This window comes from Manis pentadactyla, chromosome 11, assembly GCF_030020395.1.
Source record: "Manis pentadactyla isolate mManPen7 chromosome 11, mManPen7.hap1, whole genome shotgun sequence".
NCBI lineage: Eukaryota > Metazoa > Chordata > Mammalia > Pholidota > Manidae > Manis > Manis pentadactyla.
Window position 1 is genome coordinate 63137712 of NC_080029.1, and position 17390 is coordinate 63155101.

The window sequence follows — 17390 nt, forward strand, 5'->3', positions numbered from 1 at the left end:
CTTGACAGGCCATCACTAGAATGAAGCTTGGTGTAAGACCTTTCACTCCCCAAATGTTCAGCTGTCCTTATCTGGTCTCACCAAATTCAGAGTGAACGTGCCCAGGGCTGAAACCTGCAGGTTTCAGACACCTGGTAACATTTGATACATTTGAATTTTAGAACACTGCTTTATTTAACTTCTCCCCTTCCTGTGGCACCCTTAGGGTATTCTCACTTTCACTAGAAGTTGTGTATTTACTCAGTTAATCCATTTATTATATCCAATTATTCTTTTAGCTTTTCAGAAATCGTTTTAAAATTGTATTCATTTAATATGTCTGTCTTTAGGAAATTAAATATCCCACTACTCCTTTATTTTTATGTTACATGTTAAGGGAACCTCTTTTATATACTGTAATAGAATGCCAAGTTTATTAGAAGAGCCAGAACTCTATCCTGGATTTACCCGCCTCTGAAATTCAGCCACCTCTTGGATAAAAAGCAATAGCTGTAGAACGTGCAGCACTGCTAACATTGCACACCTGGCTAAGGAGGAAACAGAGCCTTTACCTGAATTTACAGGGATGGAGGATGTTTAACAGCTGGACTATAATGACCCCACATGGGAATCTGAACCAAAACTCAGGCTTAAATCTTGCCTTATAGTAAGAGAAGGATAAGGTCACTTAAAGAAAGGGTCTGTGCAGTGACTGTAATGGATATATGGTGGGGACTTAATAATAGGGGGGATTGTAGTAACCACAATGTTGTTCATGTGAAATCTGAGCATAAGACTGTATATCAGTGATACTTTGATTTAAAAAAAAGAAACAAAGGGTCTGTGGAGCACCAGGCTAGGGCATGTCCTTGGGATGGAGGAAAAGGCTGCCTCCTACAGCATTACTGAGGGCACCAGCCACAGGTAATTCTGTTCTTTTCTGTGTTGACCCAAGCTGAACCTACCGGAAATGTGGGAAAGACCTGGTGCACTGCAGCATTTGTAGGGAAGCAGTTAGTCACTCCACATGAAGAGGAGAGTTCTGGCTGCTTTTAGGAAAGACTGACACAGGTAGGAAGAAGTGTAAACCTGACAGGTCTGCTCAGGGCCTAGGTAGTTACAGTAAGAGATGGTCTTTGCCTGTGAAGTGCTCTATTAATTATCCACGTGGGCAGGGATTGTTTTTCTTGAGCAGTTACTGATACAGATATTCAAACAGTGAATGAAACTCCATCTGTATAGGGGCTTCCAAGTGGGAGTGCAAGCTGAATTCATTAGTTTCAGATGTGAGGCTTTTTTTTTAAGCAAAGAGAAAACCTACAATCCAAACACAGCATTTGTAAAGTTCTGAAAAGACACTGCTACTGGAAACAGGGAGAGAAAAGAAGAATAAATGCTTTAGAGCAAACCCTACTTTCTTTAAATGAAAATCAACAGTAAAGGTTCCCATATGTAATTAAAATCATTCTGAAGTTACCATTGCCACGGGCTTCCAAAGGACTCAATTAACAAGAAACTGCAAAGTATATGGTATTTGAGATGTTTAAGAAATGCTCCTAGGTAGACAATAGGTTAGATAGTAGATTTTACCTCCAAATGACAGGCAATTATGGTTTATTCTGGGGTAGAAGAAAAGGGGGTCAGGCTAAGAAAAGTATGTTTGTAATATGTAAATTAGATTTTCAAGTGTGTATAGTTATCATTAGACCTGAAATTCAGACTGAAAATGATGTTTGCATAGTCTAACTTAAGAAAATTATCTTATTTTTTAAAAAATAGACTACAATTCCTCCACTCCCCCCTCATTTAACCTAGTTCACCTGAGAAAGGAAAGGTGCTCAGTCCACGCACACCTGACTAAGGTCTGCTTTCTCAGACAGAGGCTTTCTGACAACAGAGTAAAACATACACTCTTGGTGAATCCTCTAACCCTCTGTGAGCTGGTTTCTAAGGGGCCCCCAACGCTATCAGGTTAAATTTCAAAGTACTGAATGAGGCCTCCATAGGTGTGTGAAGACGGTAGAAAGAACAGAAGACAATATATGTCACTCTGCATGTTAGCCAGATGTTGACAACCTGGGTAATTAGACTGAGCACTGATTCAGGTGTCCATTCCTTTGAGTTGCAAAAACTGGATCTTAGAAATTTAGTATCTGAATCCACTGCATATCCAGGACACTGACAGACTGGGAGCTTGCCAACAGCTAAAGAAGTGGACCATGTCCACACCTGGGAAAGGCAGCAGCCGTGCACACCATTAGAGCTAATGAGTCAAAGCAGAGACACCTGTGATGGAAAAGAAATTAAATTATAAATAAATAAGTACCAGAAAACTACCTGTTAGTCAGTACCTGTGAGCACCTTAATTTCTGGACTTTCCCTTTGGTCACAGAAGTAGATCCCTGGGAATTTTTTTTAACTCCTTTTCTTGTAGGTTTTTTTTTTCTTCTTTTTTTTTTGGGGGGGGGTCCTTAATGGAGATCTTGAACTGCAGAGCTGCCGTGTCAGAACTCAGATGGTTAACATTCACTTCTTGCTGTTTTATTGCATATTACTGTGCGCGCCTGAGCAGCGGGAGCAGATTCGGGCAATTACAATCAAGTCAGGGCACACGCCGCGGCGGAGCAACACGAGCATGATGAGGATACTGATGAGGCACTTATCGAAAACCCCACATCATCCACACTCATCAGCCACAACATGTCACCCCAAATGAGGCATCAGCTGCCTTCAAAAGGCTCATTGCACAGTGTTTACCGCTTCCCTCGGACCCACTTTTGATTTTACGGTCAGAGCTGGGTTCAAACAGCAGCTGTCTGGCAAAGACAGGTCTGTGGCTTCTAGCAGCTTCCCCCAGAGTCCTGGGTCTTTGTCTGGGGAGCTTTGGGGAGCAGGGCCTGGCGAGGCAAAGGGATGAGGGAAGGCAGAGAGAATGTCCAGTTCTGTTTCTCTCAAAGAGGAATCCCTTTCTCAGAAGGGGCCCTTGATTAATTTCAAGCATCAGCACACAGTGGTGGCATAATAGGGGTAGGGAGGGAGGCAAAAGAAGGAGCATTTCATAGATCTCCTTAGTCACAAGATGGGTGGGACCTCTCATGCAGAAAGAAGTGCTAGAAAGGTCAATTCCTTTGGAAAAGACAGATCCAACCAGGAGCGCCGTTCAGGTGATAATTTTTAATTCCTTTATCATCAAGTCATTCTTGGATGGTTCGGAGGGAGGGATTTATTAGCAGTCTACAGGAGGACTTTATATGAAAAACCCTGTGTTCTCAGCTCTAGGAGGAAGTAGATCTACTCCTAGTAATACTACTTAAAACTATTATTTGTTGCTTTGGGTAAATATCACTTCCAGCTAAACACCTGGTGGAATCTATTTGTTTACATTGAATAAAAAGAATATGAAAAGCCACTGCCATCTATTTTCAGTTTATGTCATTCCTGGTAGGGAGAGGGCATCCAGCTGATACTTTTTGCACTTTCTTTTATGGTTAGATTAGTCAATGCCATTTATTTTAAAGCTAAATGCTCTTAATTTTGTAAAAACTCATCCTACCATGAAACATTTTCCAGTTAAATCTAAACCTCTTCATCCAAAACTAATGAAAGCCACACAGACTTTCAATTTTTCACTCTTTTGGAGCATTTTTGGTGCCCTGCCCCCCAAGCCCTAGTGAATGAATGGTAGCACATAAAATCAAACCTGGCATAAGGCAGTCCTGGAATAAAGGTCCACTTCCTCTCATCAAACAAACTGTCCTGGAGACAGTGCCACATGCAGAACATTGTTCAGCAAGCGGCTAGGGCACATAGGTTGAGAGAGACAGTGCGGGCATGGGACAGGCAGAGCACAGACCCTGACAACTGTCCAGGATCCTGGGACCTATAAACAACTCTGTATCTGTCACAAATCTGAAGTGCTGCTTTCCAGATTAAGTACTGGGTGTCTTTCCTTCTAGGTCCCTTTCCCTTCTAAACCTTCTGAAACTCCTTTCACATCCTTCACCTGGTGACATTTCAGATTGGCCCTTCTACCCAAACTCCATTACAGTTTCTGTGGTTCCTGCCTACATTCAAGCCCATGGGTTTGTATTCCGTATTTAGAGTCAAGGGAAAGCCCCTGCCGTGGCCGAGGATGGTGGCCACAGAGGTCAGACCCAGGCAAACACGTGCTTTCATGTCCCTTTGTCACCTTAGACCCTTCAGGGCTTCCAGTGGGAAAAGGAAGCTTGGTGTCCTAAGAACCTATGTTTCTTGGATTACGCTAAGTGAATATGAAAGGAATTATAAAACATGAAGGCAGAAAAAAATGGTGGATAACACAGGAGAGGGGAGAATTTTGGAAGGTTAGATTAAAAATTAACTCAAGAATCTCAGATTCATCTTGGTCCTTTCAAGTTTTGTCTGTGAGAATGGTTTTCATTAAATCATGTCTTATCAATCTTTCATTTAGCATTTCTTTTTAGAGCCCTTCAAGTAGGTAACATCTATCAATACAAAGAGAAAATGAGTATTTAGAGTTCAGCAGTAGATTATGGAGAGAATTCATTCATCGATCATATGCATTTGTATGGACCTGAGCCACTTGTAACCATCAACAGTGCCTGCCTTGGTTGTTGTTCCTAGGAGTTGCAAGCATCACTAATAATTCTTTAGGAGATTTTAATACCACTGCGTGTGTTTAACGTTTTTATGTATTAGATACCTTTCTGTGTCTTGTTACTGATGGACTGGGTTGGGAAAGGCAGGAGGAGGACTGCAAATTAAAATGCATGACAAACTCTAGGCAATTATTCAAACCAAATGAAAAGGAAATAGTCATGTATTCAGAGAAACTCACTGGTCAGATGGCTATTGGGTCTCCTAGTTTTCACCTCCGGTTTGGGAATCTGGAGGAAAACTGTCCTGCAGGATCCTTGCTTGGAGCTTCACAGAAGATCAGCAAGAAAGAGGCAGATTGCATGTGTGTATCTGCATGCAGCATGCACGTCTGGAGTGTGTGAGGGTGTGTGTGTGTGTATGTGTGTTATCTCTTTGTGGGGTCATCATCGAACGCTCTTTGTGATGCACATTCTAAATTAGGCGAAAGGGATGCATCTTTCAAATGCAGATCATGTTTGCATTAGAAGAGCAATGAGAACACTTGTCAGTTTCAGAACATTTATGTGCTAGAAGTACTGTTAGCAGAAGAGCAGTTTAGATAAATTCAAGACTTTTTTTGCTGATCACAAACATTAAGCTTCACACCTGAAGCCCTCAACCCCCTGCTGTGCTCTAATCCTAGCACCATTCACCCTTAGAGACTCAGAGTGCTGTGCCTCAGCTCTCAAACCTTTGATTGCCCTTACTTTGAATGCCACCACCTGCAAAAATGCCTTTTTATTCCCTTTGAGCCTCTTGAGAAGGAAGTAAAAATGATAATTCATGACAAACATTAATTAATTGTTTACAAGATGATCTTTTCTTTTTCCAACTTCTGTTCAGCAGACATGCTGAACTGCAAGATTCCACTCGCAATGCCAGAATTCGTCAAGAGGCTGCATTGTTGTTTCTCACTGAGGCATAGGACCGACTGCAGGCCATTGTTTCTCCAGCTCAAGTGGGCCTGTCTGGTTCATGTTGGAAGAATGGGGGTGACATGCGTGAGTTCCTGAGTATAAAAGAACTACCAGTTCTAGGAAGGAACGGGAGTTTAGCCACTAATGCAGAGTAAATAAACATTTTTCACCACCTCTTGCTCCATGTGATTTTTTTAAAGGTCAAGAGCTGCCATTACAGTATTTTAAAAGCTTCAAATGATGTTTAAAGAACGTATCACTGAACTCACAGAAACCTTATCAGAATTTAGGAACCTACTGTGATTGTTTGGCTCTTGAGTTTATCATCACTGGAAGGTGGATTGTAAAAGGAATGCAGATGCCCTGTTGTTCCGGCATCCTACAATTTGCTCAGAGTGAATGTTGCTCAACTTCTTTCAAATTTTCTTCAAAATATGGAAAGTGTTGAAGACATTCCAACTTCAAAATTTCACACAGCGCACACTGCAGATCACACATTCTGAACTGACAAAGAAAAAGGCTCTGGAAGCCTTTCATGACAAACATGTTCAAATGCAAAGAACGGGTCATGTTCCTGTGAAGCCTCCAGAGGTGTGTGTGAAAGAAAGAAGAGGGTAAGGCAGAGGGAGATGTCTCCTTAAATTAAAGAATAAAAAGCTTACTTCAAGGAAGTGTAGAGTCAGAGCAGAAAGACTTCCTCAGCAACTGGGCTTTTCAGATTTCAAATTAGGAGCCCTTAGATCACGGCTGCTAGGCTAAAAATCAATTCTATATTTTCTGAGTTAATACTAAGAACTGCACTTAGCAGACATGGAGACTAATAAGGTATGCAGAAGGAGGAAAAGCAGCACGCACACACACAAATTTAGGCCTTAGTTTTGGCCATGATCCAGCACAATGATGTTTCAACCAGATTTGAAAAAAAATCAATAACATCTGTGGTATAATGGTTAATTAAAGCAGCTCTTCAGCAGAGCTCAGGAGGAGAGGCTCGGCCTGAAATTCAGACAGCTGAAGCTTGATTATCAGGAAAGAATGCTTTTTTAGCTATGAGTGGATAGGCCAAAAGCTGCAATGTGCCGAAATGGGGAGAAAAATTGCTTTTATTTTAACTTTCTTTAAGTAATCAATACATGCTTTTCACCTGTATTAGGACACAGCTCAGCTCCAAAGCCTGTTACTCCACTTCAATATAAATTCTAGCTACTGTCTTTTGAAACTTAGGTTTAAAAGGAGCCCCCATCCCCTGTAAAGCGAAAGAAAAGAACATGCCGGTGTGGCTGCATATCCTTGAGACCAGTTAAAGCTCAGGCTCTAGGAGGGTCCAAAGGGTTTAATCCCTAAGCTCTGAGCAGAGCTGATCTGACTTTGGGGTAGACATACAGAGGTCACAGCCAAAGTACTAAGCCGGCACAATAAAACTACTAAAAATGCCCAAGGACACTGTGAAGAGCTCGGTCAAATTTCCCCCTTCTCTTTGTTTTCTCATTGGTTTGAGTACCTTGCTGGGGATGTTTTCTTTACCTTTTCAAGGACAAAGGTCAAAGAATCAACAATGTTGTCTGCTGGCCCTAGATGGAAAGGTTAGCAGTGCCTTCTCTAAAGAAAAACAACCAAGAACATCCCATCTGACTATTTTCTTGGCACCTTGTTTTGGCTTCTATCCAAAAAAGAAGCATCTATGAGGGCTACAAATTTCAAAACATCCTCTAGTCATCTGCACTCCGGAAGGAGGAAAGGTGCAGAGTGAGGGTCTGGAGCTTCATGGGGGAGCAGCACTGGGGCAGAATCTTGGAGATGAGGGAGAGTTTCCAGCAGAGAAGGCATCCATAATTTACATGTATTTATGTGAATTGTAAGGATTAGCTCCAAAGAGCATATATGGAAGAAGTGATATGAATGTTTTATAAAATCTTCATCATTAATCTTTATATTTTACATCGGCTCTCCTTGTTTTAAGAACCAGCAGGATCAGAGATTCCAATGCCTTCCTTTGTAGTTAGTACTACAAAAATCAACTAGTTCTTTGTTTCATTTGACTGCACTCTCTCACTGGAGGTTGGAATATACATTGGTATTTTCTCCTCTGTAAATTTAAGGCATTCAATGCCTTTGGCTTTTCCTTGGCATCCAGTTTATCAACCTATGGCTTTTCTTTTTAACCTTTCTCTGACCCCTTTCCAGATTCCCTTCCTTTCTCCACAGTTTCAAAATGTGAACTAGATTTAAAGGTGCCAAGAGGCTGGTCTCCCCACCAATACACTGCATGCTGCAGTGTGTTCAGAAGAACTAATAATGATGCCTAACACTTTTCACCTGGTCTCTGGGCAAAATTCTGTTCCTGCATTTACTGTGTTATCTTGGATGAGAAACAGAAACTATGAAAAATGAACATATAACAGTAACTATCTTGTAAGGTTGTAATGTGCATTTCATGATTAATAACTGTAAAGAATAGCCTGGCACAAAATTGCTAAATCAGCACTTATTAAATAAATATTACCAGCATTTATTTAGCACATGGTTCTCTAACGGAGCTCTTTTCGGTCATAATTTTGCTTGTTCATTTCATTGCCTCAAATGTTTCTCACCAGTTCTGCAACCTAACCTTTCCCTACTTTGATATGGATCAATTTGCCTCTATCATTTTGAATTTGATTTTTGTCCTTTAATGTATTACCAACTCCCTATGTAAAGCCAATTATTTTCTCCTAATTTTTAAATAATGTTAAAATTATGTTGCCAGATTTGCTTCCCAGCAAAGGGGTGACATTTGCTTTTACAATTCTCTTGGTACCTTCTAGAGTTTATATCTTAAGAACTGACTTTCCATTCTTGCATTTGTTTTCTGGATTTGGCCTTTATGCTCTACTTTGGTAAACTGGTATAACTTGAATTTTTGCAGCCATTTAGCACCTCATCTTTAATTCTGTTTGGAATAGGCAGGTATCAGCAATTAAATAAAATTTAAAGTGCATATGTCTTCAGCACCTACAAATTTAAGCACATACTCTATGTTGTAAATACAGAAATATGATGGGTATTGGTTAGGATTTGATTTAGCTGATATTAACAGGAACTTAACTATGTGGCTTAACCAAACTCAGATCTATTGTCTTGTGTAAGTTAAGACAGGACTTAGCCCAAAGGAAGGGAGCTAAAAAAATCACCAGAGACTAAGTCTTTTTCCCTGTTTTGGTTTTCACCCTCAATGTCATCTTCTGGTCCAAGACAGTTGCTGAAATGTCAGCTGCATCTGTATCCCAGGCAGCAGGATGAAAGATGGAAGCAGAGGCAGAGAAGGTACACACCTCTTCCCTTTAAGGAGTCTTCCCAGAACTCCCACTTAACAATCTTATGCACATCTTATTTACCAGAATTTAGTTATATACCTAAAGCATGGAAGGCTGGGAGATGTAGACTTTGTCCAGTATCACTTGTTCAGCCAAAAAGTCATGTTCAAGCTGTAGGGGCCGGCCTACGGCCGAGGCTGAGTCCCACTATGGCTGAACACCGCCCTTCCACTGTAGCTGACCAACGCCCTAAGATGGCTCCCGCTTCCTGGGCGCCACCCTTCCTGGTTTGGTGGCATTAGCATAAGGAAGTTGCTCCTATAGGCTTGCCCCATGCTTCCGCGCTCGTGCTCAACTCATGCAGAAGGCATGCTACCAATCAGCTTAAAGGTCACGCATGATCTTGATCACCATAGGCCAGCTTCCTTTATATAAGGCATAAGCAGAAAGAGAAGGAGAGTCTCTCTCCTCTCATTCTTCCTCTCACTCGCTCCCTCCGGCTGTTGCTTCTTCTCACTCACCTTCTCCCGACCTTCCGAGCAACAATAAAGAACTGAAGTGAACCAGGTCTGTGTACGTATCGCTGTCGTCACCACCACAAGGAGCGAACGCGATAAAAGCAACCAGATTAGGCCCAAGATGGAGTCACTCATGTAAGCCCCACATCAGCAAGCCAAAACTTAACTCAGTTTTATGCTCAGCTCTCTCAGAAAAGGAAAGTCTAGGTTAATCAGTGCTTGCCTCTAAGCACAAGTTAACTGACCTGGCTTCAAGACTACCCTTTCCTCCATATAAGGAAGGTAACCTTGCAGTAGAACCAGTCTGTTTTTGCCTCCTGTGGCTTCCCTGTTCCTGCTCCCTTCTGCCCAGAAAAGCCTTTCATTTTGTTCTGCTCCCTGGAGCTCCTTTCCATCTGGTAGATTGGATGTTGCTCAATTCATGAATCACTGAATAAAACCAATAAGATCTTTAAAATTTACTCAGTTGAATTTTGTTCTTTAACCGTCAGGATTCTGACTATTATGATACTGTTATGATACTTAGGATCCTGATGCTAAGGAAGAAGGGGGGAAAGAATTTTAGTGTTCAATTAGCATTCTCGTCACAAAATGGTTATGGCAATAAGGGTTCAGAGTTCAGTGACAATGACAAACATGCAAATAATCATGATATAGTGAAAGGAGTTTTAATTAGTTTTATGTAGAGCTATAATATCTTTTATTTCCATTAATTGATATGATTTACTCCTCTGTAAAGTATTCCTTACTCCTTCTCACTGTCTGCTTTCCCCTGCCATCTTCCATGCTGAGCCAGGCACAGTGAAATGTGGCTTTCTCTGATTTCCCAAAGATGAGTTTCCATTGATTTGTAAGGGTTTCTGTAAATGTATGTCTCACCTACAAATCACAAAGTGGCTTAAGAGTAGGGAGTAGGCCTTGGTTATCTTTATGGAGAGTGCTTGGCTTGGGAGGTGCTTAATAGTTGCTGGTAGGATTGCTTATGGTTGAAAAAAAGACTTTTTGAAAGATTAAGCAGCTGCTCCAGGATCACCAAAAAAGAATATCCACCTCAGGTAATTTCTACCGATGTAAAATGGCTTTCCTAAAGTTCTGGTCCCACACCATTAACCAAATAGCCTATAACTTTGGTTATATCCTTTAACCTCTCTGGTCTGTGTTCTAATATTCCTATCTTGAAATTTCATGCATGGACAAAAGTGAAAGTGATATATAAATGAAAATGTAATATGATTAAAATGTTAATTTTATGTTTTTATGAAGACTTTATAAACCATGAATTGATTGTAGGTTTCTTTTTCATTTTGCAAGGAAAAATGCTATATATATATATATATATATATATATATATATATATATATATGTATATATATATATATATATATGATACAGGTATTTTTTATAGGAAAAAATAATACACAACCCAGTGAAAATTAAAGAATTAAAGGAACTAATAGACAGGACAATTGCTTTGAAAAAGGTATGATTATGTAAACATAAACATAAAAACATAAAGGGCTGTATTATGTTTGTTATATTATTTTCATTAGGATTTTCGAAGAAAGTAAGGAGGTAGCTTCTGTTCTTTTAGTTAGGGAGGAAACACACAGACATATGAAACCACTGAGGAAAATTTCAATGAGAAAATAAGGACTGGCATTATAAAGGGGTGTATATTGTGTGGAGATGCAGCTCATAAATGCTGAGGAAGCATTTAGTTGAAAAATTACACAATACATATGATGAAGTATAACTCATTTATTCAACAATGATTCTTTTTCTGTAGGAAATAATGGGAAAACAGTAAGAAGGAGTATTAAGCCAGGATGAATTGAATAATACAGCAAAAATAATACTAACTGACATAAAATCTTGCTTCAATATTCAAAGTCTGCAGGTCAATTAAACTGTCACTAAATTCAGTTAACTTCTCAGTGAAACTCATTTAATTTTTATTTTCTGGATTCATTTCACTTTGGTGAATACTAAAATAAACTCATAATCATTTAGCTAGTAACATCATAAGCTTCGTGTTACCTATTACTGAGAATTTCAACTTTTTATCAGGGTTTTGTTTGTTTTTTGAGGCTTAACCATTGTGCACTAAATACACCATTAGAAAAACTAATATTAATGCCTAGCATTTTTCGTCTTAAAAAGCCTTTTATACACATTAACAAATTAATTCAAATAACGTTTAGTAAGGCAAGTACTATATAAAATAGTTCCTATTTTACAAATAGGAGAAGAAAGCAAAACTGCTTAGCTCAAGGCAATATTCACCAGAGAAAGAAAGGTAGAGGTTGAGGTGGTTAGAGCCGCAATGAAATGAAAGAAATTCTTGAATTCCCAAAATGTGTTCTCAGACAATATGTCTTTTACTTCTGAAATGCTCTTTTACCATTAGACTAGGGTCTAGCTCAGAGTTATCCTTGGGCATCATAAATATGTCCTAATTTAGCACTACCTAACTTCTTTATCTTTTAGTCTCTCAATCTCATCATATGTAAAATTTGCAGAACAGTTTCATGCTTATTAATCATATATACTTACTTCACATGCTTATGAAAGTAAAGGATATGAATGTCTCAAAACTCAAGTGACTCCATGTCAACTGCCTTCTGCATGGCACACTTTGATGCATCCACTCCCAGCTCCCCTAAATACAAATTCATATGACTCAAGAACTAATTACTCATTGCCAGCATCCTAAAGAGGTTTTTTACTAACTATAAGACTGAGGAACCTATAATGAGAAAAACAATACTCAGCTTATGATATTTCTCAACAAAGAGAGCAGCCCCTTCTCACCTATGGCCAACATTTCTGGGTGGCATATACAAAGGCTATTCCTAAGCCCCTTCTCCCTCATCTAGAAAGACTTGCTTTCCAGACATGCCAATGCAGCCCCCTCCTCCTTCCTCATGCCTTGAATGTGAATGTGAGAGAGTGGTCATCTTAAGACTGCATGGGGACATAAAAAGCCAACACTCTAAGGATGGCAGAGCAGAAAGACAGAAAGGTGATAGCAGTACAACTTCCAGGCCAATCCTGAGGCTGCCTACCTCTGGACATAATGGATAAACAAATGCTGAGTTTATTCAACTGACAGACTTTCTGTTACTTGTACCTGAAAGCATTCCTAACTGAAATACCACACAGAAATGGTGGGAAGGAACATGGCCTCACCATGGCTTCTCTGGCTCAAGTCAAAGATATAATTGGGCAGCTTTCTGTTACCATGCAGATGATATATTTTAAAATAAATTATTTTTATTTCTCTGATGACAGAAGTATGCATTGTAGAAAATACATAAAGTCCAGAAATACACAAAGATGAAATCAGCTATAATCTCACTATCTAGAGATAATAACCATTAGTATTTTACTATATAAGCTTCTCTTTTTATTGCTAAAAATTAAAAGCATGTATTTCTAGCTTGCCTCTACGAAACTACAGGTGGATAAAACCATGCACTAATATGTACACATTATTTCAAAAAATGGAATCATTATAATATAATCTGTGCTGAACGTTCAGAGAGTGAGTGCTAATAAAGGGGAACCTAAGGAGATTGAAAATTCAGCCCTCAACTACCTTGCGAAGTACTTCAGTGCTCTGACTGAGTGCCAAATTCTTTTTCAAGGATGTGGCACTGCTATATAACACCTTCATTGAGGACAGGTGGCCTTGGGACTCTTTGCAACTTCATATAGCATATGCTTGATAAATATTAAATGGCTGAGTGACTGGTTGACTGGTTGGGTATATGGATAGATGGATGGATGGATGGATGGATGAATGGACAAATGGAAATGCTAAGGACCAGAAGCCATCTTCAGATGCCTGAACTCTTAAAGAGAGGGGTCAGCAAAATTTTTCTGAGTCACATAAGTAAATATTTTAGGCTTTGTGGGGCAGTTGGTCTCTGTTGTAACTACTCAATTCTACTGTTGCAGCATGAAAGCAACCATAGACAATATGTAAATGAATAGATGTGGCTGCATTCCAATGAAACTTAATGGACACTGAAATGTGAACTTCATGTAATTTTAATGTGTCACAGAATATTATTTTTCTTTTGATTTTTGTTAACTATTTAAAAATTGAAGAAACATTCTTATCTGAGAGGCTATACAAAAACAGGATGGGCCAGAATTGGCCTATGGACTACAGATTGTGGACCTTTGACCTTAACTGTAGAATGGGGCTGACCATGAAAGACTTGCTCCAAATGAAAAAGGCCACAGTTGCTAGTGAGGAAACAGTCATTGGAATTGCCCTGCCCATCACTCTAATTGGGCTTTGGCATGTTATCCAAGCTTCCCCAGTGCCTGGACCACTGAATCAAGCTTTAAACTCTTCCCTGCCAAGGTTAAAACTTGTTTTGTCCATCATTCTATAGATTCCTGCTCTTTTCACAAAGCTTCTAATCTTTGTCATTCCAAGAATCCTGACCCCATCAGACCAATTAGATTTGATGTTCTGCCAATCATTTCAAACTCAGCATTTTAAAAATGAAACCCATTACCTTTCTTCAACATGAGCTTCTCATATTTTCTAAGCCAACCAGGTTCAAACCCTTAGACATCTCTGAATCCCTTTTCATCCCCCAGATCGGTTTTCCCTGCAAGCTACAAATCTGACCACCCATACCCCAGATCTAAGGCAGGATCTGGTGAAAGAGAACAGTCCTGGGTTTTAGGCCTAACTGTTCCATGAACTGGTCAAATTATCATTGAGGTGTCTCTGAGTTCAGGATCACATTAAAGATGCTTTAGGAATTCAGAAAAGGGCTGTATCCTTGTGAACTAAGAGTGTTCAGGAAACGTCATATACTCTTGCATGGATCTTGAAGAAATGTAGCATCTAAATTGGTAACTGCTGAATGGCACATATCTACAGGATGGTCAGCTTTCCAATTATCTGATTTATTGCTCTTACTCTTCTTCAGTGCCTTTTGTCAATATTGAGTCTCCTTATGTTAGATCTTGACATTACCTATGTATTCTAAGCAGCAAGGCACTTTTTAAAAAATGAAGCCATTCCTTTTAGCACCAGTTATTCACTAAATATCTGATTTAAAAAGTGTTCCTTTTCATTGAAAAGGAATATACAGTTCTCTTGATATTATAGGCTGTCTGAAATGAAGGAGAATAGGCTGACAGCAAGAAGAGGTAATTTAGCCAGAATTCCTGTGCTCTGTACTTGAGCTATAAACAGGGTCTTCATAAGGGCCCTGTGCACTTTTAAACTTTAATAACTCAGGTTGTGGGTGTTAGAGAAACAATCTGTAAATGGTACTCAAAAGTAAATGTATTAAAGTTTAAGACAACTATATTACACAATTGTACACAATATGTACTCATTTCAGATCCTGTGATAAATGAAATATGGCTAGCAGAATTGAAGTTCATGACAGCTCTAAGAAGAAAATTGAATTTGCCTTTAAATTCCATTTACAGTTTACTATCATGTCTACCTCATATGCTTTTGAAGTTAAAAGTTTAATAATGGCCCAGAGATGTTATAAAGATCCTGTACTTGAATTCCATGGTAAGTATTGTTAGAGAGAACATCATGCCATCTCTTAGGAAAGATAATATACCTGCTTACTTTGGTTGCTTTTAAAACAGCTTCAGAAACAAAGTATAGTGAGTCCCCACAGTTAGTACAACTCAGTAAACAAGAATAAAACAAAATAACTGAAACCAGAGTCTAGTTCTAAACTTTGCCAATAGCTTGGCTGAGGGATTCAGGAAAATCAGTTCTCTCTCCTGTCCTTTAGGTTTTCTCATCCTATGCTAAAAATAGGGACACATGGACCACCAATTCACAGTAACATGGTTTTTATAAGCCTGTGTGTGTGTGTGTGTATATTTGCACAAGGAAGGAGATACCTTCTATATTTTCCTAGTTAAAAGACTATTTCAATGTATCTTAATATGAGAACAAAACCCTAAGAAAAAGCATAAAACTAGTGGCATGTTATTATTTTCTGCTTGTTCTGCAAACTGGAGATTGCAAAACCAAAGCCCACAAGTCTACCAAAAAAAAAATCTGGGCATGTGCATTTGAGAGAGAGAACAAGAATGAGGTTTCTCTTGAAGTCCTTGCTGAATACACAGAGAGACAAGAGTTGGGACAGAGTTACATAATTTGCAGATTGCTTTGGCTGGTCTCCGTGTGCTTTTGAAAAGTGATTCATTTCCTGTATTTGGTCAAGATAGAGAAAAATTGGGCACACACAAATTTGATGTGGCTTTGGATTGGAACAGTTTATCAGATAAGTAGGTAAGATTTCATGATAGAGATGGAAAACATTTTAACACTTAAGGCCAAGGCAGATGGAAAAAATGGTGTAATGTTTTATTCCCAGCCTCCCCTTTGGGAAACCTTTTCTCTTCCTCATTGCTTTCCTGCTTTCATGGAGGGCATGAATTAGAGAAAGTCATCTCGGCTGGTCCTGGCTTTAAATATTTTGTGAAAGGTTCTCCAAGCTTTGGCATAGAACCTCTTTTTAAAGTAAAGATTTTGGACTACTGAAATATGTTGTTGCCTCCATCCCATTCTAGTTTTTCATTAGGCACTTTCCAAAATATGTTATTTATTATATTTTTTGATTTGTGGTAAGATTTGCATACTCACTCTAAAAACTCTCTTGCCTAGCCTATCTTAGATGTAAACTGCCTCCTCTTTATGAACATGGCAGACAGCCAGTGTGTGACACACACACACACACACACACACACACACACACACACACACACACACACACACACAAAGTCCCGGTTTAAATGGAGCATCAGTTAAAAGTGAAAAAGCCAAAGTTCTTCCTTCAAGTTCCCTGTTGTCATTTGGAGAAAAGAGAATGCCTAATGTATCGGTTTGGATGCTCTCATAGGAAAAAGCTTTTAGAATGATCAGGGTGGTATTTACAGCATTCAGAATTTTTTTAAAGTTTAAGTAAATTCAGAGTACTTCTGAGTGCTCTTTTGGTTTGTTTCTCGTATTTGCTAGCAAACCTAAAGGATTTTATAAGTTTGACTGGGAACCCATTCAAATAATGCTTAGAAAATTTTGCTTTTATTGTTTCACTGACACCACTGACATCACACAGTCTAGTCCTGGTTCTTCTGCCTAACTTCTCTGAACTTCCATTCCCTTGTCTCCAAAAAAATTAATTAAACAAAGGTAGAAAAACAGAGATAATAGTATCATTGTGCATCACTGAAGACAAATTCCAAGTTGGCAGGAAAAGCCCTACACACCGCCCCACACACCTGCTATCATGTAGCCATGGATGAGCAGCTCTCACCCAGAGCCGAGTAAAGGCAGTGCATCTCTGCCCAGTTTTGCCTTTATCCCTTGGTTCCTCAAGGGGGCATTCAGCTGACACCTACTTCTGGACAGAGGGCTGCAGGGGCTGAGGAAGAACCAACTTTTTATTATACTACTAAGCCAGAAAAATATACTTGAACTAAACTTTGTGCATCTCCTTAAGGAAATTTTTACAAATGTCAGGCTCTCTTCATTCTTGAAAACCAAATGCAATACCAACAAGGACCATCCACACAGGAGGGAAGAAAGCCGAGTCAGTGTCCAGGTATCCCTGAACAATCTTGCTGTCTCCAGCTTCGAAAATCTCATGTTCCTCTAACTTGTCTCAGGGTTGTTACAGATTTAGGTAAGATCATGTATGTTGAAGTGCTCCACTCACTCTCAAACACCTTGCAAACAAGAAGTATTGTTGTTACTCCCGCATACCTACACAGCTAAGATATTAAAAAGAAAAACCAAAACCCCTCTGATTTGGTGCCTAGGATGACTTTCCTGTTATATGTTGAACCCGGTTGTGTGTATGCTGGTATGGGAAGTCTTGGGTTAGCATTTTTATTTTCATGGAGTAGTATTGAGTTTGGAATAGGTTAGGAAAACTCAAGAAGTCTTTTCATTTTCATAGCAATTTCTGTTCCACATCTAGGTCTCAGGATTTGAGGACACCTTCAAACCCGCACACCTGTTAAGCCCTCTCTAAAATATT